This window comes from Equus asinus, chromosome 3 (genome assembly GCF_041296235.1).
Source record: "Equus asinus isolate D_3611 breed Donkey chromosome 3, EquAss-T2T_v2, whole genome shotgun sequence".
NCBI classification, from domain to species: domain Eukaryota; kingdom Metazoa; phylum Chordata; class Mammalia; order Perissodactyla; family Equidae; genus Equus; species Equus asinus.
In genome coordinates, this window is record NC_091792.1 from 148103528 (window position 1) to 148131301 (window position 27774).

The 27774-nt window shown below is 34.1% G+C and overlaps 1 protein-coding gene across 28 annotated transcripts in view; it reads left to right on the top strand.

Moving 5' to 3' along the window:
* Nucleotides 1-27774, top strand: part of LCORL (ligand dependent nuclear receptor corepressor like) — a 150065-nt gene that overhangs the window by 49090 nt on the left and 73201 nt on the right. For 3 of the 28 annotated variants that reach the window (XR_011502299.1, XR_011502300.1, XM_044767773.2), the window contains one exon: nucleotides 156-202. The exons of the other annotated variants lie outside the window; for them this stretch is intronic. The gene's annotated coding sequence lies outside the window, so the exon portion shown is untranslated. The remainder of the gene's footprint in view (nucleotides 1-155; nucleotides 203-27774) is intronic. 28 annotated transcript variants of the gene reach the window in all.

The window sequence follows — 27774 nt, forward strand, 5'->3', positions numbered from 1 at the left end:
AACTTGTTACTCAGTCTGTTTTTCCTTTGAGTAATTTGTAATGGTAGTAGCTAGAATTATCAATAATAGTGGTCTTTAATTTTTGATAGTATGGAGTTAACCTGTGCTCCATTGCCCTATTAAGAGTAATCAGTAAAAACTTGGTACTATTTCAGCTGATTCAAGCATCTGGTTCTTCAAGAGATCTCCTACCAATGGTTGGGTGAGTGTTCATGGATATTTAGTGACCTCCATTTGGAGATTTCTTGGTTTTCTTCAAGATCTTTGAAAGATCACTTAGTTTTTAAATGAAAGATTCTTACTAGTATTTTTGCTTTACTTCAGGTCTTACCTTTGTTAATTCCTTTATGTGTAGTCCATCATCACTTTCCAGATTTAATTAATACAAGGATTTTTCTACTTGTTCACTTGGGTTTCTTTTTGTTGTTTGTTTTTGAATTTTCTTTGAATAAAATCATTTTAGAGATTTCTAGTATGGTCTGACTAGGATGAGGCTAGAAAATAATAACAATATCTTTTAAATGGTCTTAACTCCATTATTTATTTAGTTCTATTAACTCTACATTGAAGTAAAAGGCAAAAAATGTGTTTTTAAAGACAGGAATTACTTCTCAGTCTTTGGAGTAGCCAATAAAATGTTGATAGAGCATCTTGTTGGTGAAGCTCTTATTTGATTCCTAAAAATTTCCAAGCTCAGCCATTTTTAGAAATTCTGGATATTAGTAACATTAGTGTAATAAAGTAACAACAGATACTTTAAATCTGTTGCTTAGTTTGAGGAATATATGCATGTTGATCATCTTGCCAAAACATAAGGAAATCTTTTAATATCCTTATTGTAGCTTGTATATTATCTTTCCTGACTGTGGTTTTGGGAAGGATGATAATGATAAATGTAAGCTATTATTATTGAGACCTCACTGCTTAGGATAATAATGATTGATGTCATCAATTATGATTGAGCATTAAATTCTTTATATGCCTTATCTCATTCAATCCCAAAACAATGTTAAGAAATAGGTACTGCTATCACTTTAAACAGGTAGACAATGAAGCAGAGAGAAGTTAGGTAACGTATCTTTTCAGTTCTCTGTTAGGAACATTTGAGTCCTTGGAAGAGTTTAGAAAAGGTGAAAGACGTTCTGTGTGAGGAGCACCTAGATTCTTTTAAGTACTAAGTGGGAAAACCCTTCCTGTTCTCTACTACTTAGCAGCCTAGGATTAGAATTACAGTCATGGACCGCATGTGTGACGGTGGTCCCATAAGAGTAGTATCATATAACCTAGGTGTGTAGTAGGCTGTACCATCTAGGTTTGTATAAGTACACTCTATGATGTTTGCACAGGGAGGAACTCACCTAATAATGCGTTTCTCAGAATGCGTCCTCATCATTAAGTGATTGCAAGATTGTTTAAATTGAATTAAGCGGACTAGAGAGGACCTATGAAGAATGCTCTATATTTCTTGTAGGTTTCCATTTTTCCTTTGTATGAACTATGAACAGTTTTAGTGATTGGTTCCCTTATAGTGTTTAATGATAGATAGATCCAAGGAAACATTACTTAAACTAGATACACTTCAGGCAATTTCTTGTAATTAGAAGCTGGTCAGAAATATTCTTTCAGGGTTGAATAAATAGAATCAGGGGGAGGCATTATGTAGTACAGAGTTGAACTTTCACAAGTTTTGTATATTTTTTACTTAGAAATTTTTCAAAATTGAATTCCTTTTAGAGGTTAACCCTAAAATTGTTTAAAGTCCTGGAGTAGAATGAAAGCTCGATGATAGCAGGGATTTTGTTTTGTTAATTGCAAGATCCTCAGTATCTGGAATGGTACTTGTTACATCTTAGGTCTTCAGTAAATATTTCTTGAATGAATGAATGAGTACCAAGATAAATTGTCTAAATATCTTCCAGTTTCCCTACATACTCAATGGTGTTATTACTTCATTTGTTCCATTCGAAGAAGGAAATTATTTAGCGTGTACATAGAGTTTACCTTTCCCTTCTTTATACTTAAGTTTATTACTGTGTATAGTTTGCATATCAGTCAGTTTATTTTTGAAATGGGGATAGACATAGGCATATAGATATAAAATGCCTTTTCCAAAGTTATCCCTATGAGATATAAACTAAATTATTTTGACTTTTAGCTTCACATTCTCTGATCACCTAGAGCAGTGTTAAATCACTGGCTTACAATTCAGGAAGATGTCTCATCTTTTATTTTTAAATTAAAGAAGGCCTTGACTAAATTGGACAGATAGTATGCACATAGTAGCTGAGTGAATCATACTGCTAAATATATAATAAAATGAAACCTTCCTTCATCAAACTATGTTTTTCTTGCTTTATCTTTTACCCCCCCACTCAGATTTAGCATTCATATAACTACTATTCTGGTCTTTTCAAAGACCTTCTTGATGTATTTGATGCAGTTAGTCAATTCATACTTCTTGGTGATCTCAAATACTCTGTAGCTGGTATATTCAACACTCTGGTCTCACAGTTACTTGACCTCTAAATTTCCCATGATCTTTTCTTCCATTCCACTCCAGCCACCTTTTCCCAAGATCATCCCTAGACCTTTGCCACCTCCCAAATCTAATTCCAACCATCCCTTACTCTGACTACCATTTTATTCTAATACTCATTCCGATATTTTTTTAACTTCATTGCAACCTCCAGTCTGTTGACCACACCATTTTTCACTCTTGATTGTCTCCTCATGACTTCACTTCTTTCCTTACTCAGCTCAGATACAGTGCTTGATCACTGTGATCATCTTTCATATAAAACCTTAATTCCCTTGCCTCTCTCTTCCTTTGTCATATTTGCTAGCCAGAACCTTATCTGTGTTTTAATCCAATTCCTCATTTATTACACACTTACCCTGGAACAGCTGAACTTTTCTAGAGTAAAATACCCAATCATGCTGACTTCCCAGTTTCCTCTCTTCCGGGTAGTTGTTTTATATCTCTCTCCTCAAACTTCCAACAACTAAAAATCACCCTTCTGTTTTGTGGCACAGTCATCTTCTGATGTAGTATATAATTTATGTATTTCTTTTATTTATTATTGTCTTTCTCCTTCTGGGAGAATATATGCACCATGGGAAATTGGATTTTTGTATTTTTGTTGACTAATATATCTGAAGCAGCTGACACACAGATGTTTAGTAAATATTTGTTATTGTCTATACTTTTGCCATCTTCCCTTCTCAACTCTCCTTTTCTTTTCAACCCATGGCAATTAGACTTTCTTTCCTTCTACTCTACTAAAATTGTTTTATCAATTTCATTGGTAATTTCATCTTGTACTGTTCAAAGGAAAGTTATCAGTTCTCGTCTTATTCAACCTTTCAGCATCATTTGATAGCATTGATCACGTCGTTATCCTGGTTTCTAGAAAGTTATATTCTTATAATTTTTTTCCCCTTTCTCACAAATTGCTTCTTTTACTCCTTGCCGATTTTCATCTTCTTGATGAAAATGACTGTTAAATGTTGAAGAGACCTAGGAAGTTAGTCCTCAGCTGTGTTCTCTTTTTGATATACCATCACTTACTTGAGGGCCTCATTTCATCCTATGGCTTCAATTAGGTGTGTGCTGATGACACCTGAATATTGTATCTAATCTTAACCTTTCCTCTAGCTTTTACCCTCTTATATCTAACTGCCTACTTGATAGTCTCCACCAGAATATCTAATAGGCATCACAGAATGACCTACTTAAACAGAACACTTGATTTTATTCCTCCAAAACCTTTCCCTGCCCCAGCCTTTCACATCTTAATGAAAGATATCCCTCTTGACCTGGTAGGTCAAGGCCCAAAAGCTAGGAGCCGTTCTTGATTTCTCAGTGCCCTTCATTCCCACATCCCACCTATCATCAAGTCCCATTGGCTCTACCTTCAAAATTTATTCTAAATCTGACCAGGCCTTGTTATTTTCATTCCTCTGGCATATACTGTTAAAGAGCCTCCTAACTGGTCTCCTCCTTCTACTTTTCCCTTTTTTACCAATTCATTTTTCCACGCAGAAGGCAAGATGATGTTTTTTAAAAATGTGACTCACAGCTGCAATATGCAAGACCTTTACAATAAATCTTTGGTGAGTCCTTGCAGGTGATAAGCAAGTACCAGTATTCTAAGATGTTCTAGGAATCAGCCAGAAATACTGAAAATATAGATGATTTTAAATTCCTTTCAGAAATGTGTAGTCATTGAATTAATCTTTCAGTGTTTTTGCATAACCCCAATAACTTTGAGGACATGATTTAAATTTTGGGAAGCATGACTCTCTTCCATTTATCATTATATGATTCTTTAGGAGTTTGTCTAAATTATTTCATCTCATATTCTAATTCAGTTGAACAAATATAGTCTGGTAGGTGAGAGGGAAGGCTTGATTTTCAGAAGAGAGAGAATTCTGTTTGGGGCCCTACTTTTTGAATTACTGTCCATCCTTGGGTAATATTTCTTTGCTATGCTCTGTCTGTGACATGGCAGATAGTGAAACTAGTCTGTATTCAGATAGATTATTTGTAGCAATCTATCATGCCATTCAAAATACTTCATAATGAGAGCACTAAATAAGAAAAAGCACTTTCTGTGGAATAATGGAAGAACCAATATATGCTATATAACTGTTTGGTATTAACTTATCCTTTTTTAAAAAAAAACCTTTTTATGATATTTTCCTGGTTTTCTTGAGTAAGTCATGAACTCATGAACTGTCATCACCTATATATTCTTTTATAGAATACTTTTAATTTAGTTCTTTCTTTCCCTAAGTATGACTTTCCTTGAAGCAAGACTAGCATGTGGGCTTTATAAAAGATATTTCTCACCCATGATTAGTGAAGGTCATTCATTCAACAAAGATCCATTCAGCCTCCTTCTACGTGCCAGGTACCATTTCAGTGAACAAAAGACCACATCTCTCTCCTCATGGACTTTTATGTTCTAGTGCGGGGAGGCAGACAAGAAACAAATTATATTTGTGGCTGAATGTGTGTGCACATGTGCACACACACACACACACCCCTCACATACATGTGGATATATATGAAAAAAGAGGAAAAAATATATACATGTAGGTGCTGTGGAGATAGATTAGGAGAGGAGCATAGAGAATGCCAGAATAGAGGTGGTGCTCACAATTTTATAAAAGATAGTCAAATGACATTTGAGCAAAGATGTAAAAAAAACTTAAGATGGCAAACTACAGAGATCCTAGGGGAAATACATTTTAAGAGTTAAAAATAATATGAGTTTTGGGGCCAGCCCAGTGGTGTAGTGGTTAAGTTTGTGCACTCAGCTTTGGTGGCCTGGGGTTGCAGGTTCGGATCCCAGGTGCGGACCAAGCACCACTCATCAAACCACGCTGTGGCAGTATCCCCCATATAAAACAGAGGGAGATTGGCACAGATGTTAGCTCAGCAACAATCTTCCTCACCAAAAGAAAGAAAAAAAGATAATATGAGTTTTGAAAAATTACAGATCAGGCATATGGTAGGTGATTGCCACTCCCATTCCTCAGTTTTACAGATTATTTTCCTTTTAAGGCTAACTAAAATTACAGCATTTTAAAGCAGGTAGGAGATTTAGAAATTGTCTCTGTTCCTTTATATACAAAGTGATAACAGTTAAATAACTTGACCAATGACCATGCACTATAATGTGGATAAATAATGAAATAACGAAAGATAATTAGTTATTGCCAGTAGTGCTTAGTAAAATAATCAAATAAGGCATTTTTAAAAAGTTTAATTAATGGATTATAAAGTTGCCCAAGTGAAGTTTGATGATGAGAAAAGAGATGGAGGCTTTGGCTCCTGTTGCTGTTTGGTGGTAAGCAATGTTAAGCCAGAGAACTGGTGAAGTAGGAAACAAGTGAATTAAACACCATGTCTGAATCCGTGGAACTAGCTTTGAACTATCAGCTGAAGCTGTAGAAAAGCAAAGGGATTTTTTTTTAAAAAAACTAAAAATGAATGAACTATTCAGTTCCTGGTCACCCAAGACTTTGCTTGCAGTTTCATCTTTTCTTATGAGGAGTCTTTTCATATCATGATCAAATTAATTTGTAACAACTGTCACTTTATCTGCACTATCTAAAATTTCTTTTAAAGATTTCATGTCAGGTATTTGTGACTCCTTTATCTTTGACTAATGATGAACATCAAGTTGAAAGATTTTCTCAGTCATAAACACTTCACTATATGATGTTAGCAGTTAATATTTTCACTCTCAGCTTCATTAAATCCAGCGTCCTTAGCAAGATGTAAGACTTTTTGCTTTACAGTCAACATTTCCTTTACCTCCTGGAAGTTAAAAAATATGCTAGGTTCTTTCATACTCCATTCATTGTTTGTTGTGAAACTTTTTCCGAAGCCTGATTGACCTAGAGTTTCTTTCTATCAAAATTCTTTCATAAATCCTACATCTAGAAGTGTCAAATTCATCAGCATGCCACAGCAGATATATCATCACCAAATATGCCTTAAAGTGTGAAAAATAAAAATCTGTATCATGTGAGCATCTATCTTCTGTTCTCCTTGGTCAGAAGGGAGATAAATTAATTTATTGTTCTTTTAATAGTTCTTAGTTTCTGCATGCCTCCTGTACTATAAAGCATTTCTACAAATAGTGTGATTCTCATGTTTAAAAGATGTGTGTTTCGTAATACATAATAATGTATGAGATTGTAGATGTTAAGTGATGTATACTGTACTTTTGGGCTATTTAAGAGATTTTTAAGAATAATTTTGATTTGACAAAATGATTTTTACTTTCCTTTGTCAATTTTAAATATTATTCTGTTGTATTCCCTTAAAAGTGTTGATTTTAGTAGATTTTTAACCCCTTGGAGGCAAAGAATATCTTAATAATTTTCATATATTCAGTTCCTTATAAACACTTCTTATTTATTTTTTGAATAGAGTTTTGGTCCAAGACACAAAACAAAAACATCAAAGACACTCTTCAACATGTGATATATATTTGCCGCTCAATTTATATATAATTAAATTATGCACTTTAGGTATAAAATGATGGAAAAATAGAATATTTACAAAACACATCTTCATACACACTACATACATGTGTGTGGTTTTGGAACAACATGGCTCAGCTGCCTAACAAGTTTTAGGATACCATACAGCAGTATGGTCCAGGAGTACTGCCAAGTGGTCAAGCAAGTACAAGAGGAGCCTACTCAAAAGATGATGCAAAAGCAGTTTCCTGGTCAGCATTCACCTTCTCAGTTGCTGTATATTCAGATGTTTTAAAATTTTGCTCTATGAAGTATGTTTCTAAGATGGGTTTGGGTTTTGTTTTGTTTTTGTGAGAACTGATGTTTACACATTCATTCAGTTCCCCTGCCACAAACTGTGTGTGTGTGTGTGTTAGATGCTATGAAAATAGAGGTTTGGTTTTTTCAAATTTCTTGGGAAATCTATGTCTTAGAGATCTCCTTTTTGTTTTTTCTTTTTAAATTTTCAAGTTCTTCACAGTATTTTAAATTGTTTTAATTAAACCACAACATGTGTTAGTTTGTATACTTAAAAACAGTAGTTATTTCTGTAATTGTGTACCTAAAAACAGCAAGTTGTTAGATGACATTAGAGTAAAAGCAACTATGACATTTCTCTTGCCTACTTTTTTTTTAAAGCATACATATAGATAATTTTCATTGCCCTTTTAAATAATGCATCTAAAACTCTAATCCAGAATTCTTAAAAATATATTTCCTCATGGTATCTTAGCTGTGTAAGACTTGAAACTGACTGTAGTCTGCCTGCAAATTTAAGACAGCCCAACATAGTAATTGGGTAGTTTTAGAATCTCAAGATCAGGACCTTTTAAGGAAAAAAAGAAAACTTTTAATGGTCAGAGAAATTAGCCAAGGACTGAAATATTTCCTGTTTCCAGAATTGAAATAAAAAGGGAGAGGTGGAATGTGTTTCTGGTCAGTTGTTTTTTTACAGATAATTTCCTCCATTTATTGTAGTTTTATGGATCATAAACTCTAATATAGGAAACACCTGAGTTATAAGCCAGCCACTGTATCAGTCTACCATCTCAACTTATAAAAAGGTGAAGTTCTCTCGTCTTGATTTTGAGTCTGATGTTTTCAGTTTCTTATTCTCACATAAAGATCTTTTTTTAAGTGCAATTTTTGATGTTGTTAAAGATTGGTACCTGAGCTAAGATCTGTTGCCAATCTCCTGTTTTTTTCTTTCTTCTCCCCAAAGCCCCCCAGTACCTAATTGTATATTCTAGTTGTAGGAAGTGGAGTGCATGAACTTAACCACTCGGCCATGGGGCTGGCCCCTAAATGCAATTTTTATAGAAATAGCACTTTGTTAAACATGCTCTAACACATGAAGTTTCCTCTCTATCTCATTTAATATGATATCGTTATAATTCTGTTTCAAAGAGTTACCTTATTGTCTATGGCTCTTTGGAACCTCAGTGCCTGATAATTCTTTCTGAATTTCTCCTACTAAGGTATAAGGAATCTAGGATTCTGGGAGAGAGTTTGATCAAATACTGTTCCTGTGAAATGTGACAAATTAGTTTTATAAATTACCATCTTACCATTTTTAGCTTACGTATAATTATGAACTGTCAGTAACACTTTGCTATTGGCTAGTTGTACATTATATCCACAGCCTGTTCAGATTGTTTTATAAAGTTTATCTGTTAATTAGAACTCAGTGGATTTGTTACTGTACTAAGTAACAATCATCCCTTGCCTTTGTCTGTATGCATTTATATTTTTATGGGTGTGTGTTTTTCCTCCTTGAAGTGTTGTGAGTGAAGTCTTCTAAAATGTTTCTATCCTCAGTAGAAGGGGCAAAGCATAAGTTTTACCATTGAACAGAAATAGATTCAAATCTCACCCCACCATATATTAATTATGTGGTTCTGACGAACTGCTTATACCCTTTCTGTGACTTAGTTTTCTCATCTGCAGAAGGGGCATAATAATTGTAGATGCTTATACTCTAGATGTTGTCTACCCTCACCCACCAAAAAAATAGGTTTATTAAAACAGAAGATATTTGTTTAGGTTTTAGTGTTTAGACCTTGATAGGTATGGTATGTATTCAGTAGTAGCTTCTGGTGGAAAAAGAATATGGGCTGAGTCAAACCTAGATGTGCGCTTGCTGTTTGTTTCCATTAAATAGATGTGATGTTGGGCAAATTGCTTAACTTGGTGATTTTCTATCCTTGTGAAGATTACTGTAATTAATATAAATTAATGTAATGAAACATCCAGCTTAGTGCCATATTTATAATAGGTGTCCAGTGAAGAGTAACTCCATAGTGGATTGCAGTAATTTTTTGTTTATATATGAGAACACTAGGCACTGGTATAAAAATGACCTGCTCTAGTCATAGTATGGCACAGTAGCTAAAAGGTCCGGTTTTAGATTATACCTGAGTTGTAGTCCTGGCTTTACTACATATTTAGCCTTGTATGACCATGGGCAAACTTTTTCACCTCCTTAAGACTACTTTCCTTTTCTATTGAATGGGAATAATTCTAGCTTTCTCAAGAGGATTATTGTGATGCTTAGAAGATATAATGCATCCAAACTCACCAAACTGTATCCATTAATTATGTACAATTTTTTTATACACCTATTATACCTCAGTAAAGTTGGGTGAGGGAGAAAGGACTCAGTAATCTAAAACTTCTGCTGCTATTATTTATCATTATCATTAATAACTTGGAATCACCCTAAATCAACAAAGGGATTTAGTTCATTTAGGGTTTAGTTCCCAAATTAAATCTTGTAATTGTTAAGAAGATTGTGCTTAGGATTCCATGGATGAATAACTAACATCAAGGTGTAAGGTATGCAGTCTCAAAAGTGAGTAGTTATGCTTCATAACTATCAGCAGTAAATGTACTCTTTGGATGCTTTCAGGGAGTAGAGTTGTCAGATAAATAGAATACAGATTATAATACTCTTTTTGTTTGTTTTATTTTTGTACAAATAAAAAGTCACTTTTGTGCTTCAATTTCTTAGTTGATTAAATTGAAAAACTTTTGCTAAAGTGTGTTGACATATATTCTTATCCTATGTAGAATTCAAGTGAAAAGAAATATTTGAAAAAATTATTTTACAGGGATATACACTAAACAACCTTCAATAAGCTTGTGAGACGCTTTGAAGTAAAATTTTAGTGTAGTTTGCAAAGTTGGCCAATCTTGGTAGCCATTTTTCTGATTCCCTTTATATTCTGAATGCTCAGAGAACCAAAGCTAGCTTTAAAATATTAACTCAATAACAGAGCAAAAATCTTGAATGAACATATTTGTGTAATGAAAGGTCATGTTTTCTAAAGCAAAATATAAATTATTTGGGGACTGTTTATTGTTTTAGATTACTGGTTTACTTCTTTAGGTATGGGTAATGAAGAGTACACTTTATAGTAACTGGAAATGTTAAAATGCTTTTACGTGTATTTAAGACAATTCATTTTTTATTTAAGCCAGCAAGATATTAAGGTAGCCTGCTTTAGTGTTGCAGGTAGAACCATCATACTAGCCAAATATGCTAGTGAGTGTGAGCATATTCTCTAATTATCTAGTAGTATTTGAACTCCAGAGTCCTTTGAGTGTGGTATGGCCTAGTGGCTCTCGACTTTACACGTATCTCAGTCTTTCAACTTAAAATAATCTAAGGGTTCTGCAGAACCATCTGTGAACCCATATTAAATGCTAGCTATTTTTTCATGGGAGTCTTTATCCGTCTTTGTTTTTCTTAAAACGCACCCTTTCTTATTGTTCTGACAATACTGATTGATGTTGTTGAGGTTGTTTTTACCACTCTCTTTGGTGGAGTAATGGTCAGTACCTACGTAGACTAGGATGTGTTATCTATCTCTGGCATTGTTGTTTGTTAGAGTTATTGGAGTCCAAAGATGCAGGCCTCACACTGGAAGCTATAGAGGTAAAACTATGGATAGTATTGGACAAGTCTGTGATTCTACCTGTTACATCCATTTCTTTGATTTAATCAATCCTTGTTAACTCTGTAAACGTTTTAGACTATCATAGAGTGTTCTTTCATTGTTGTTGAGTATTTGTTAGAGCAAAAAATATTTATCATCATGAAGCAGTGCTGTAGAAGAGTGCTCTCCAAAGTCGTGTGTGCATATTCTCAGGAATTAAATAAGATGATCTGCTAGAATGCAGGAATTTGGTTTACACTGATATATATCATTACTAAAATAAGACTTCTTCAATAAAGAGAACCGAGACTCCTTATGTAAGTGGTTGCTTCCATGGCTGGGGCTGGAAAAATATAAAATGAGCTTCGAGCACTTTATGGTGCCAGAAAGTAAGAAAGTGCTCAAAAAAGGATTAGGAACACATTCATAGGACACAGGAACCAACCTGAAAGAGCTCGTGGCCAAAGCTGGAAGCATTTGAGCAATAAAATAAATAATAGTATAACCCATAGAATAAAATCAATATCCATGTTTTCATACTGATAAATGAAGGAAGGATGGGAGGAAGGAAGGAAGAAAGAAAGAAGGGACAGCTCTTTCTTACAGAAGAATTCCAATTTAAAAAGGTAGATGGGGGGCGGTTGGCCCCATGGCCAAGTGGCTAAAGTTCTGCATGCTCCACTTCAGCGGCCCAGCTTCATGGGTTTGGATCCTGGGTGTAGACCTGCTCCATTCATCAGCCATGCTGTGGAGGCATCCCACATATAAAATAGAGGTAGATTGGCACAGATATTAGCTCAAAGCTAGTATTCCTCAAACAAAAAATGAGAAAGATTGGCAACAGATATTTGCTCACGGCAAATCTTCCTCACCAAAAAAAAGTGTAACCAGAATGAGCAGAAATGAAAATCACCCTTAGAGCACCACAATGACAATTATTGCATCCACCAATGAGTGCTAAAATCAGTGGGCAAAAGTTTGTTAAGAAATAGAGTATTTGCATCTTCTAAATGTCTCTCCCGCAATATATTACCAAGAGAGAAATAGTAATTTTGCAGTTTTAAACCCAGCAGATACCAACTTAACCAAGTAATCAAGGGTAACATTGCCAGTAATAAAACATATCACATCTTATGGGTGCACTGATATGATGCACTAAGAAAGGCACATCACTTCTTTAGTATTCTTGTCAAAAATGCATGGCACTAGTCTCGATTCTCAAACTAATCATGAGAAAGCATCAGATAATATTGGGGAACATTCCAAATAATTGACAAGTGCTCAGCAAAAATGTGAAGATTATGAAAGACAAGGAAAGACTGAGGAACTTTCACTGATTAGAGAAGACTAAGGAAATATGACAACTAAATGCAATGTGGGATCCTAGATTGGATTCTGGAATAGAAAAAGGATGTTAGTGGACGAACTGATGAATTCCAAATAAAGTATATAGTTTAGTTAATAATATTCTACTGGTGTTAATTTCTGGGTTTTGATACTTGTACTATGGTTATGTAAGATGTTAACATTAGGAAAAAGCTGGAGAAGAATATACAGAAACTCTTTGTACTGCTTTTGATACTTTTCTGTAGTGTAAAATTATTTCAAAATTTAAAATATTTTTTAAAACAAATAAGTTAACCTTTACTACTCTTTGCTGACAGTGGCACTCTTATTCAGGCTTTGTATCAAATGAACTTTGTCATATAAAGAAGACCTAGATCCTAAGAGAAGAGTGAGAGTTCATTTCCTCAAACAAGGAGGGATTGATATTGGAGCCCTTGTTCTTTGGTTTGCATTCTGAGTGTTGTGATATATTGTAGTTTATATGGCCCAGTTAAATGGATATACATATTCTGTTGTGTAATTTTATCTAAATTAAGTCTGAAAACCAGATAAATGGCTTTAAAAGATTCTATCCATGATAAATTTTCCTCCAAGTATATGCTATGCTTAGAGATGTTGGTTCATAATAAGAATGTGACTATGTAATTTATAAATAATGTACATAGTAATATGTTGTTAATTGATGAGGTGAATGGTGAACAAAATTTGAAGAATTCTGCTCTAAAGATATATTTTAGAAACTGACTAATTCTTCCACAGTCCAGAATTGGTGAGCTGACTTACAAACAATATTTAATTCCTAAGAGATCTAATAAGAAAGTTGTAGTCAAGGGGGAATTAGACTTTTGCTTTAACAAGGCAAGGAGGTTCACAAATACAGTGGTCAGGTTATGACTTTAAAGAAGTAAAAAAAGCGAGTAGCAGGAAGGGTTAAGGAGAGGCAAAACTAGATTTAGGACTGAAAGATGATATCGTGTCCATATCCTTTTTTAGGGAATACCATATAGATAAGTAGCTACATTAAGCTGTGGTAGGCCATGAGTTTGACTAAAACCTCAAGTAGGTTGTAAGAAATGAAACTTGGAAGTACGACTAGAGTGCAGCAAGAGTTTCCTTTGATGATGATATGAATTTTTTATAATGTGGTTTTACCCTTACCTATCCCCTTCCCCCCCAAAAAACCCTAAAGATGTTATAAAAGGTAAAGATCGTACAGTTCTTTGTTTTCTATGTTCCTTTGACCTGGCAGATTCCTTATTCTATGTGGGGCAGTTGAGACCAACTCTGTGGAATAAAAAGAAACTTCAGGAAGCCTTTGTCCACTCACGTGCTCCTTGATTTTATCTTTATTCTTTGCATTGTGTGTTCATTAGTGATGTAGTAAACCAAAGTGAAAGCAGCATAAGCAGTGTCTAAGTCTTCATTCTTGCCCACTTTTGCACTAGCTAGCTTGTAAGACTTCCAGAAAAAGCAAATCATTTTTCTCTAATAATTCTTTTCAGTGACTGTTCAGTAACCCTTTGTGTAAAGTGTGAGAGACTAAAGGAACATTTTCTCATTCTTGTTTTTCTATGCCCTGTAAATTGAAAGAAAAAATAGCTTTTTGCTTAATTATTAATGCAGTCCTTATTCCCTTTGAAGAGTGAAGAGTTGTTTATTTATAAAATTTATTGAGTTACCTCATTGTGGTACCGTGGTAGATCACTGAATAGGTAAGTGAGTGAGATAGTGTTTAGTCTCAAGGAGGACCCTGGCCGTTATATAGTAGGATACTCTGGAGATACAACAGAGAGAGAAGCTCATGTGCTCTTGATTCTCTTGTTGTCTTTAACCTCCTGTGCTCTACTCTCGAATGTTGAAATTGCAGACGAAATGAGCCTCAAGATATTCCTCCAAGAAGTACCTAGTCTTTACATTGTATCCTACCATACAGGATTGTTAATGCCTAGAGAGCAGAAAATAGGTATTCTTTCTCAGTGTCTCTTTTATTGCCCTGAGCAAGTATCATAGTTATATTAGAGTTTTAATAATTGGCTTTGAGTAACTTATGACAATTAAAGGTGATCTTTAGTTAAAATATAGCTCTGTGCCTATGTGGCTATCCCATTATCTTCTAAATAACTTTTTTTAGTACTTGTTAATAGTAATTTATTTACATTGTTTAGAGTCTCTTCCATTTAAAATTAAAGATAAAATGAGAAAGCAACATTCGGGAAAGTCTTTTATGGCTCGTGTTCAGTAGGCAAAAAGGAGCCATAATGTTGGTCTTGTTAGTTGAGTGCTAAGCCTCACTCCTCAGTTTCCTGTGTATCTGTTACTGTAGCGGTTAGATATTCTACATGATCTTGTCATGTCCAGAGAACAATACATTTAAATTCTATACTAGTCTGGAGTAGTCTTTATCAAACTTAACTGATTTAGAATAGAGTTTTTACAAGCTTATTTGAGCTTCACTTTATTGTTAAAATATTAGATTTTCTTTGGTAAGGAGTCTCTTTTTAATACTTCTACTTGGTTTTCCATTTGTTCCCAGGAGTGCTCCAGCTTTAGCAGATCTAAAAGCTTGTCTGGAGTTGTTGGTATCTCTCTGAGTGCCCCATGGGTTACAGTGGGTGTGGGGCCGTAATTCCCCCACAGTAGCCACTGGACAATAAGTTCTAAGCTCTATTGAAGGTGGCTGTAATAGCAATAAGACATTATCTTAACAACTACTTTGTTGCATCAGAGATTGATACTGCTTAATAGCAAATGCCATCGCTGCTGGAGAGGCAGAAAAAACACAGCCTATCATAGAAAATGACTCAGCATTCCACATAATTTCTCATCAGATTTTCACTACAACACAGATTATTGTGTAGAGAGAGATGAACATTGAGATAGTATATCTAGAGTAACTTGCCTGATTGCATCCCTATGAGAAGAAAATAGTTTACCTGTCCTGTTTAGTATCATAATGAATTGTTTCGTCCCTAGGTTAGCAGTTAGGCCAGCTGAAAGGCTTGTGCCATTATTACTCATCTGTTCTGACCCTGGTTTGCATGACAGCATATATCAGTAGATTGTATAAGAAGTGGAAGCTGGATGAAGCGGGAAGGGACAGGAATGTCTGGTACATAGAATGATTATTGTATTGGCAGTCTGTGGTTTTGGTGGTTATCAAGTGATTCCTAGTGGGGATGCATTTAAAAAATTAGTTTAAATACAATTGTGACATTTTCTTTTTCTGAAAATATTTGGAAACCTTTTCTAAATCTTTTCCACCTTGCTTTGCTTAACCTCCTGTTCTCTGACCTTTCTTGTTCTACTTCACAATTGTAAGAAATGGAGCAGTGGTTAATAGTATTTTATCATTGCAGTTAAAAAATAGCATATGCTATCTTGCTGCTATAATTTCCATGGTATTGTTTTATCAAATCTTTATGTCTTTTTTTTTTTTTGAGAAAGATTAGCCCTGAGCTAACATCTGCTGCTAATCCTCTTCTTTTTGCTGAGGAAGACTGGCCCTGAGCTAACATCCATGCCCATCTTCCTCTACTTTATATAGGAGATGCCTGCCACCGCATGGCTTGCCAAGTGATGCCATGTCCTCACCCGGGATCCAAACCGGTGAACGCCAGGCCGCCAAAGCAGAACGTGCGCACTTAACTGCCATGCCACCAGGCCGGCCCCTTTATGTCTCTTTAATTTTACTTCCTAGCTCAGGGGTTCTTAACCTGGGATACTCCCCCAAAAGTTCATGGATAGGATTTCATGGATCCATAAACTTGAATGCGGGGGGCGGGCGTGGGAATGGCATCTTTATTTTCACTAACTCCTAGCTGAAATTTGACGTTTTTTTCAAATATAAATGGTGACAGCAAACAACAGTAGTAGTAATAATACCTGTTCCAGCAATAAAAATCATGGATATTTTTATATCATATCTTAAATTATTGTTTACATTTTCACTACTTTGAAGTTATGGTAGATATTAGATCTTACATTTTAATGCATTAAGAAAAAACACATATAGTACTTTATCTCAGAAAATTTTTTTCTGACAATTATATTTCAATATAGCTGGTTTATTTTGTAATCCTTTATATTTGCACATTTAAAACATGCTTCTGAGAAGGAGCCCATAGTCTTCACCACACTGCCCAAAGAAGTCCTTACACAAAAACAGTTAAGAGTCCTGTCTGCTTCTGTTACTATTTGATCTTCATTCTGTCCCCAGAATGTTATACCGTAAGAACTGTGTCCTTAGAATTTGTATCTACATATATATATATTTATGTACCTATATATATCCCCCCCATCTCATCCCCTCTTCTGGCTTCAACACTTATCCTCTGCTTAGGTGAACCACAGCCTCTCTCCAAGTTCCATGCTCTTTTCTAGACATCTCCACATTTATATATTAGGGAAGGAATTTTAAGTTTATTGAATCTAAACTAATTTTCCTTTTTAAATCTGTTCTTTTTCCCCCTGTGGTCCCCATTAATTAGTTCCATTGACATTCCCCCTGACTTGGGTTTAAAGTGCAAGAATCATTTTTGATTCTTTGTTCTTTCTTACTACTCCCTCTAGAAGGGGTTATTAATAAGTCACTAGGGATTATTAATAAGGCTGCTATGAACATTCTTATACAAAAAGGACATCGTTTCATTTCTCTTGGGAAATCTGTAGGAGTAGAAGTGCTGGGTCATAGCATCAATGTATATTTAAAATACGTCAGAAACTGCCAAACCATCCTCCAAAATTTATCATTTCACAGACTTATTAGAAATGCAGAAGAGTTCTAGTTGCTCTAGATCCCTATCAGAAACTACTATTACCAGTCTTTGTTACTAGCTATTCTAGTAGGTGTGAAATGTTATTTCGTTTAGTTTTAAGTTGCATTTCCCTGATATCTAATAATGTTGAGTGCTTCTTCAAGTTATAGGCAATTTTTATTTCTTCATTTTTAAAGGATCAGTTCAAGTCATTTGTCCATTTTTAATTGGGTTGTTTGCTTTTTATTGGTGATTTGTACATATTCTTTATAAGTTCTTTATCAGATCATTAGTAATGTTTTGTGTTCATTGAATAGTGCTTTAACCTTGTTTAAGTGCCTTTATACCCCCTAATTCATTCAGTCTTGTAAAGTTGAAGACATAGTTTTGATATCCTCCATATGGTAGCTACAGAAACTAGACACACGGACAAAACCTAGACTAAGAAAATTAAAAAAGGACCTCTAAAAAGTTGAGAGTTGCTTGGCAACTTTACTTTTTTGACATGGATTTTACAAACTGTTGTATATTTTAAATGTTTTGTATAGCAAATTAAGCTTAAAAAACATTTTCAAAATGAAATAAAAGTGTATTCATAAGATCATTATTGGATCTATCAAAAGTATTAATTTGTAATATCTAGGTAATTCAGTAGAGGGATGAAATTTGAAGTTGTGAGAGAAAAGCTTTTTTTTAGTCCTTCCATGTGTAAATATATAACCTCATTTGAAAATGATATTAAAATTCTAAATATGTGGCAAATTTGTAAATGTGAGGCCCAGGTCAAATGACTCTCCTGGCTGCTTCCATGCTAGATATAAAACTAGACTTAGACTTTGTTCCATTTTATCACTCTTTAGTCCTTTTTATTTGAGAAATATGTAGCTAGGCTTATCAATTGATAAATTGATAATATAATGACTGAGGAATTTCCTATTTTTATGGCTTAGCTATACCTCTTAATTGTGAGGACAAGAGTGTGTGCTGGTGATTATCTTTTGGTGTTCTAAGTGTCATTAATATCTTTTCCTGGAGAATGATGAGGAAAAGGAAATGAAATCTAAGTCTGTAAGGTTTTCCATTTATTGCCTCTGTCGCAAGAGATTTTTGCTAAAGATGAAATCACTAATAGAAATCAGATTTTTTTAAATTTGAGAGATTCAGTTATCTATGCTCTTCTTACATTCTACTCTTACAAATGCTTTTAAGAGTTAGATACATTGCCACTACTTTTTATATTGGGGAATTCTCTTTCCCTGATAATATAGTACAGTGATTGCAGAAGATAACATTTCTTTATTAATAGACCTTTTTTAATGGGATTTTTTTTCCAGTTGTTTGGTATGGTATGGATGCTAGAGCTTGCTTGGTTGAAATACATCTAGCAATGGAAGTGTGTTACAGTGTGCTAGGAAAACAGTTGCAATAGAGTGTTGGCAAAATTTGTCTGAAAACTTTAAAATGATTAGAATGTTATCCCAGAGCAATGTTAGTTTGACATTAAGGAATAAGCACAAGGAATAGAGACTCAACGTAAAACGAGGATGAATACCTCTGAATTGTTCAAGGCTATTAAAAGGGCGTGAAAAATTTGTCATTTTATAAGTTCTATAACTTTATATGTGATTATAAAATTTATATAATGAATTATGAAATTATTACAAAGTAATGTAAATTGGCCCAGGCATACTGAGCATTTTGGTTTGTAACATATATTTGTTCAAGTTAATCTACTTAATCTACGGTATATACTTCTGCTGTTGGTAATTGGGAACCTTCTATAATGTATGTAAAGAGAGGTTTGGAGTTGAGGGGAAACCAGAATCTTCTTTTCTAATTAAACTAAGTTATTACATCACCCCTACTAAGAAAAATAGAAAGAAACATTCAGTCATTATGACTCCTGAGACTTGGTGGGGATAGAATTAGAAACACATGCACAAAAATGGAAAGGAGTGGATCAAATTTTTCTGCCCCACCTGGTAAAATATAGGACTCCCTCTTTATTTGAACTCTCATTACTGAACTCAGGAATTGAATAAATTCAGATAAATTTTCAAATAAATTCCTCACTATTGAAAACTCAAAAGTCAAATAGATTCAGATACTGTGATATCCCTTGCTACCTGAACTTGACTTTTAAACTATGTGAATTTAAGAATCAAATAGATTTGAATAAGGAGTGATACTAGTAGTACTGTTTTTGTTGGTAAGGCCACATGGTCTGGTAAAAAGAGTACAACAATTTGGGAGATAGGAACCTGGCGTTCTAAGCTCTACCACTCTCTCTGAATTGATTTCTCTGGATTTTTGTTTCCTTTTCTGTCAAACTATGAAGTTGGATTAGATTTTTATCTCTCAGCCTGGTAGATCCTGAAGTCTAGTCGTCCTGAAAGTTGGTAAAAAGTCCAGAAGCTATTTTTGACATTTCAAAAAGCCAGGAAAGGTCATATATTTACTTGTAATAAGACTGTAAACCAAACAAAATTCTTTTTGTATTTGGTTCAAATCAGTGTTACTGTTTCTTCATAAAACATGCCAGAGAAAACAACTTACCTATTATGGCATGTCTTTGAATTAAATTAAATAGAGAATTAAATTATAGAAGATTGCGAATCACTATGCTATGTATTGTCCAAGGTGTATTTCCTAAGGTGTAGGTGATCATAGTTTACTCTTACAAATTAAGAGTAATATGCTTATTTCTGGACAAATCAGAGATCCATCAGTGGCCATATTTTTGTATTACCTCATAATGTGTAGTGGACTTTCCAAGGATTTGCTTCCCAGATTGGTTTTCAGTGACTGTGTACCTATACTTAATTTCGTCTGTTTCTGTTGTTCCTCAACTACAGTTGAACTGTGTTCGAAAAATTTATCAATTAATTCATTTGGAACTCTGAGTAGTATTTTTTCATGGAAATAAATGTTTAGTAATCCTTCTCTAGTGTACAGAAAGCTATAATAGTAATTAAAGGTTCATATACTAGTTTGTATTACTATTTCAGCCACATGCTGCCATTGTTGATAGTTTGTTTTCTGAGAATTGAATTCTAAATTTGGAAAAATAAGAATATATTGTATTCTTCTCTCCAGATACTACTTTGATTCCCTCCTTTCTTCTAGCCCTTCTCTCCTATACCTACGAAAGTGGCAGTATATAGTATTTGGTCTCCATTAATGGGTAAAGTACATAATACCTGGGCATCTGTAGAAGATCACTTCAAAGTGATATAAATTAAGAAGATGGGGTAAGAGATTGTTTTTTATAAGTTAGGGCTACTTCATTAGTTCTCTGTAAAACTACATATTGAGTGTGTCATTTTGAATGCCACTGGGTGGATAGGCGATAGTTGTTGGTGAGTGATTAACATGTGTTCACTCTCTGCTTTTTAGAAAGGCATAATACTTTTTTCTGTCCCAGCTTGAGGAGAAAATGAATTTTAAAATGCCTTGATACCACATCTAGTGAATGCTTTTAGTCAATGGAGAAAGACAAGTTACTAATGAGATACTTGCTCACTAGTAGTCAAGAAGTGTCAAATGGTTGTGCTATGTAGTTGTCAAAATGTGAGTTGAAATTTGGTTTTTAAATAGCTTAATATAGCACCTTTTTTATTTACCCATAATGTGGAATCACTATTGCTCCATAATTCTTCAGATCTGCATTCCTAAATTTCCACTGTTGTTTACCTACTAATGGAATGATATAATTTGCATCTGAATTTAGTTGTCTGTAACACATCTTTTTTGAAAAGTGTCAATCATGTTATTCATTAATGAATAAATACAATCTCAAAGCATGTATCAACATCAAAACTAAGCTTTACGAATAGTACAATGCATCTTGTGATTAACTTTTATTCTGAAGGATCTCTGGTGCCATCTACTGAATAGTTTTTTAAAGGAAGAAAAGTATGAAATCAAATGGATTTTTCACTTAATCTGATTTTTTGTTTTGTTCTTTAAATTAATAGACTTTATTTTTTATAGCAGTTTCAGGTTTACAGAAACACTCAGCAGAAAGTACAGAGAGTTCCCATATGTTCTTCACCACCCCCACTGCCACCCCCTACCCCCAGTTTCCCCTATTATTAACCTCTTTCATTGGTGTGGTACATTTGTTACAGTTGATGAATCAATATTGGTGCATGATTATTAAATAAAACTCATAGTTTACATTAGGTTCACTGTTTGTGTATTGTATAGCTGTATGGGTTTAGCCAAATGGATAATTTCATGTATCCACCATTACAATGTCATACACAATAGTTTTGCTGTCCTAAAAATCCCCTGAACTCTACCTATTCATCTCTCCACCCCATGCCCCAACCTGTGTCAAAAACTGACCTTTTATTGTCTCCATAGTTTTGCTTTTTCCAGAATGTCATATAGGTGGAATCATACAGTATATAGCCTTCTTAGATTTGCTTCTTTGGTTTAGCAATATGCATATAAGTTTCCTCTAGTCCTCGTGGTTTGATAGCTCATTTCTTTTTATTACTAGATAATATTCTATACTGTGGATGTACCACAGTTTCATTATCCGTTCACGTACTGAGGGACATCTTGGTTGCTTCCAGTTTTTAACAATTATAAATAAAGCTGCTATAAACATTCACAGGTTTATGTGTGGACATAAGTTTTCAACTCATTTTGGTAAATACCTAGGAGTGCAGTTCCTGAATCCCATGGTAAAACTGTTTAGCTTTGTAAAAAACTGCCGGACTGTCTTCAAAAGTGGCTGTACCACTTTGCATTCTCACCTGCAATGAATGAGAATTCCTGTTGCTCCACATCTTCACCAGCATTTATTGTCAGGTTTGGATTTTAGTCATTCTGATAGGTATGTAGTGGTATCTAATTATTGTTTTAACTTGCAATTCCTTAAAAACATATGATATTGAGCATGTTCCCATATACTTATTTGGTATCTGCATCTCTTCTTGGGTGAGATATCTGTTCATATCTTTTGCCCGTTTTTTAATTGGGTTGTTCATTTTCTTGCTGAGTTTTAAGAATTCTTTGTCTAATTTGGACCTAAGACCCCTTTATCAGTTAAGTGTTTTGCAAATATTTCCTCTCAGTCTGTGGCTTGTCTTTTCATTCTCTTAGTCTTTCACAGACCAGTAATTTTTTAATTTTAATGAAGTCTACCTTATTAATTTTTTACATGCATCTTGCTTTTGTCATTTTATCTAAAAAGTCCCTGCCAAACCTTAGGTTGCCAAGATTGTCACCTAGGTTATCTTCTAGTGGTTTTATAGTTTTCTGTTTTATGTGTAGGTGTATGATCTATTTTGAGTTAATTTTTGTGAAAAGTGTAAGGTCTGTGTCTAGATTTTTTTTTTGCATGTGGTTGTTCAGTTGTTTCACCATCATTTGTTGAAAGGATTGTCCTTTCTCCATTTGATTTCCTTTGCTCCTTTGTCAAATATCAATTAACTCTATTTGTGTGAGTCTTTCTCTGGGCTCTGTTCTGTTCCATTAATCTATTTGTCTTTTCTCTGTTCACTGTCATACTGTCTTGATTACTGTAGCTATATAGTAAGTCTTGAGGTTGGTAGTGTCAGTTTTCCAATTTGGTCCGTCTTTGCTGTTTTGATAGCTATTCCGTGTCCTTTGCCTTTTCTGTATAGACTTTAGACTCAGTTTGTCAGTAGCCACAAGGTAACTTGCAGAGGTTTTCATTAGGATTGCATTGAATCTATAGATCAAGTTAGGAAGAATTGACATGTTAATGATATTGAGTTCCTGTCCATGAACGTGGACTGTCTCTCCATTTATTCAGTTCTTTGATTTCTTTCTTCAGAGTTTTGTAGTTTCCCTCATTTAGCTCTTATACATATTTTGTTAGGTTTATACCTAAATATTTAATTTTTGAGAGTGTGATATAAATGGTATTATGTTTAAATTTCAAATTCCACTTGTTCATTGGTGGTATACAGGAAGACAGTTGACTTTTGTATATTAACCTTCTATCCTGCAACCTTGCTGTGATTACTTATTCGTTCCAAAAATTTTTTTCCTGATTTTTTTCAGATTTTCTCCATAGATAATCATGTTGTCTATGAAAAAAGACAATTTTATTTCTTTCTTCCCCATCTGTATACCTGTTGTTTTCTTTTCTTTTGTCTTTATTACAGTACCTAGGGCTTCCATTACATTGTTGAATGCAAGTGGTGAGAGGGGGACAGCCTTGCCCTGTTTCTAATCTTTGGGGGAAAGTATCTAGTTTCTCACTATTAAGTATGACATTAGCTGTAGGTTTTTTGTAGATGTTCTTTATCAAGTTAAGGAAGTTCTGCTCTATTCCTACTTTGCTGAGAGTTTTTATTATGAATGAGTATTGGATTTTGTCAGATGCTTTTTCTGCATCAATTGAGATGATTATATGATTTTTTTTTTAGCCTGCTGATGTGATAGATTACCTTAATTGATTATTGAGTGTTGAGTCAGCTTTGCATACCTGAAATAAATCCCACTTGGTCATTGTATATAATTCTTTTTATACATCATTGGATTCAATTTGCTAATGTTTTGTTAAAGATTTTTCCATCTATGGCTGTGAGAGATACAGATCTTTAGTTTTTTTATTGTAATGTCTCTGTCTACCTGACCTTAGAATGAGTTAGTAAGTACTCCCACTGATTTTATTGTCTGAAAGAAATTGTAAAGAATTGGTCTAATTTCTTCCTTATATGCTTGGTGAAACCATCTGGGCTAATGCTTTCGGTTTTGAAAGGTCATTAATTATTGGTTCAGTTTTTTCATAGATATAATAAGCCTACTCAGGTTATCTGTTTCTCCTTATGTGAGTTTTGGTGGGTTGTGTTTTTCAAGGAATTGGTCCATTTCATATAAGTTATCAGATTTGTGAATATAAAATTTTTCCTAATATTTCATTATTATCCTTTTAAAGTCTATGAGATAAATAGTGACGGCTCTTTTTTTTAATTTCTGTATTTGTAATTTGTATCTTCCCTCTCTTTCTTGGTATCCTGGCAAGGGGTTATCAATTTTATTGATCTTTTCAAAGAACCAGCTAATCCTAATTTTTAAAAAGGCGTAGAATATAAACTGAATTCCTATTCTGAATGTTCCCTGAGACCATCCCCTGAATGGTTTTTTCTAAGGAAGAAAAAATTCTGAAAGCATATCATGGATTTTTTTTCCTTAATCTGATTTTTACTTTAATTGTTGCCATAGGCTTTTTAGAGCTTAGTTAACATTGGAACATAGATAGCAACGAGGTGGTTTTTTTTTTTTAAGGATGAGTAACTGCCCCAAGGAGAGTTTTACTGTGGGAATTTAGCCATTTCTACCCTTTCCTATGAGAATTCAACACTAAGTCTCCAGGAATCGTCATGAGATTATGACAAAATTGAAAAATCATTAGCTCTTTTGCTTATTAGTCTACATTTAGACTCATAGAATTTTTTTACAGGGGTAGAGCTGCTCAGAATGGTCCCATAGGAAGTTTAAATATGTTAATATATCATTAAACTTCAAACTTTATTGAAGGTATATCTCATAAGTCACTTTAGTATATGTAAATTATCTAAAGAGATAATAATGAATCTTTACATGAATTATGTCTTTTAAAAATAAGGCATATGAATAATTTGATTTTTAAATGAATTGTTTAAGAAGTATTTATTTTGAAAATTTGTATGATTACAGGTGACCCTTGATATGACAGGAAACTTTATAACCAAGGAAGATTTGGTTTATTTTTTCTGGAAATACAGAAGATTAGAAATATGAAACTCTCATTAAAGAAACAGTGAACAATGCCGGGTTAAAAAGTAAAACTTAGAGAACAAAAATGAATATCTGTATCCAAAAGGAGGAAATCTCCCCAGTAATTTTTAGCCAGAGACTAGTTGTCACAGGGATTAGGAATCTGAATCTACACTAATTAATAAACTAGAATTTAATTTAAAATCATGGGTTGGAAGTAACCCAGGTGTCCAAGGACAGGTGAATGAATTAGTAAAATGTGTAATACACATACAATGGAGTATTATTCATCCTTAAAAAGGAAGGAAATTCTAATATATGCTACAGTATGTAGCAACATTACACTTGATGACATTACACTAAGTGAAATAAGCCACTCACAAAAAGACAAATAGTGTATGATTCCACTTTTATGAGGTACTTGGAGTAGTCAAAATGATAGAGATAGAAAGTAGAATTGTAGTTGCCAGGAGTGGAGGGGAATGAAAGGTTATTGTTTAATTGATATAGAGTTTCAGTTTTACAAGATGAAAATATGTGTAACAACATATTAACATCAAACATGACTTATAAAGACAGAGAAGTATCAAATATTAATAGAATTTTTATATCATGATAAAAGATACTGTTCACCAGAAAACCATGCCAATTATGAATATGTATAACAGAATAACATAGCCTGAATATATATCAAGCAGAGTTTACCAAAAGCGCAAGGAGAACATCATAGAGGGAGAGGTTAATATCTTAAAGTCAGACAGACCTTAGTTAAGTCAAAACAGAAGAAACAAAATTTGAACAACATAATTAACAAGTTTCAGCCAATGGACATGTATAGAACCCTGAACCCAGCCATGGTAAAGTTTGTAGCATAAACTTTTTTTTCAAATATGCTTATAATTTTATAAAAACTGACTGTGTTCTCTTCCATTAAGAAATTATCAACAAATAAAAACTGATATCATACAGACCATATTCCTTAAGTAATTAAGATATAATTAAGATGGTGATCAATAACAGGTAACTTTAAATAAATAAATATATGCATTTGGAAATTTTAAGACGTTTCTTTTTTTTTTTAATTCTAAAGCTCTTTTATTTCTTTGGATACTATAGTGAGTTTTCTTTTGCTTCGTTTGGTTTTGTTTATGATGTTTGGCTGTGATCCAAGTATCTACTTTCATTTAGAATTATATTTTTGTATATTGTATTATTTAACAGCCTAAATTCATTCTTACAATAATACAGATTTTCATATGGGGATCGTACAGTTACTATATTATTAATAAAATCATCAAATAAATAAATTTTATTCCCCTGCTATTTAAAAGTTCATTCCTCTCTTTTTTTTTTTTTAATTTTTATTTTTTTCGGATGTACATCATATTTCAAATTCTGGATACATTACATCATGTTCACCACCCGAACACTAATTATAGTGCATCCCCTCACATGTGACCCTAATCACCCCTTTTGCCCTCCCCCCTCCCCCAATGGTAACCACCAGTCCAATCTCCAATGCTATATGGGTATTTTTTTGTCGTTTTTATCTTCTACTTATGAGTGAGATCATATGGTATTTGACTTTCTCCTTCTGACTTATTTTACTCAGCATAATACCCTCAAGGTCCATCCATGTTGTCACAAATGGCCGGATTTTGTCATTTCTTACGGCTGAGTAGTAGTCCATCGTGTATAAATACCACATCTTCTTTATCCATTCGTCCCTTGATGGGCACCTGGGTTGCTTCCATGTCTTGGCTATTGTGTATAATGCCACAGTGAACTTAGGGGTGCAAGTGTCTTTATGCCTTTGTGTTGTCAAGTTCTTAGGATAAATACCCAGCAGTGGAATAGCTGGATCATATGGTAGATCTATCCTTAATTTTCGGAGGATACTCCAAACTGCTTTCCATAGTGGCTGCACCAGTTTGCACTGCCACCAGCAGTGAACAAGGGTTCCCTTCTCTCCACACCCTCTCCAACATTTGTTGTTTCCTGTCTTGTTAATTATAGCCATTCTGACCGGAATGAGGTGATACCTCATTATAGTTTTGATTTGCATTTCCCTGATAGCTATTGACGTTGAGCATCTTTTCATATGCCTGTTGGCCATCTGTATATCTTCTTTGGAGAAATCTCTGTTCAGATCTTTTCCCCATTTTCTAATTGGATTGTTGGTTTTTTTGTTGTTGAGCTGTATTAGTTCTTTGTATATTTTGGATATTAACCCCTTACCTGATAGGTGGTTTGCAAATATCTTCTCCCAATTGTTAGGTTATCTTTTCGTTTTGTTGATGGTTTCCTTTGCTGTGCAGAAGCTTTTTAGTTTGATGTAGTCCCATTTGTTCATTTTTTCTTTTGTTTCCCTTGCCCAGTTGGACATGGGACTTGAAAATATGCTGCTCAGACCAATGTCATAGAGCGTACTGCCTATGTTTTCTTCTAGAAGTCTCGTGGTTTTGGGTCTTACATTCAAGTCTTTAATCCATTTTGAGTTGATTTTTGTGCATGGTGTAAGGGAATGGTCTACTTTCATTCTTTTGCATGTGGCTGTCCAGTTTTCCCAACACCGTTGATTGAAGGGACCCTTCTTTCTCCATCATATGCTTCTCATGTCGAATATTAGCTGTCCATAAATGTGTGGGTTTACTTCTGGGCTCTCAATTTTGTTCCATTGATGTGTGTGTCTGTTTTTGTGCCAGTACCATGCTGTTTTGGTTACTATGGCTTTGTAGTATAATTTGAATTCGGGGAGTGTGATACCTCCAGCTTTGTTCTTTTCTCTCAGGAATCCTTCGGGTATTCGGGGTCTTTTGTTGTTCCATATAAATTTTAGGATTCTTTGTTCTATTTCTGTAAAAAATGTTGTTGGAACTTTGATAGGGATTGTGTTGAATCTATAGATTGCTTTAGGAAGTATGGACATTTTAACAATGTTAATTCTTCCAATC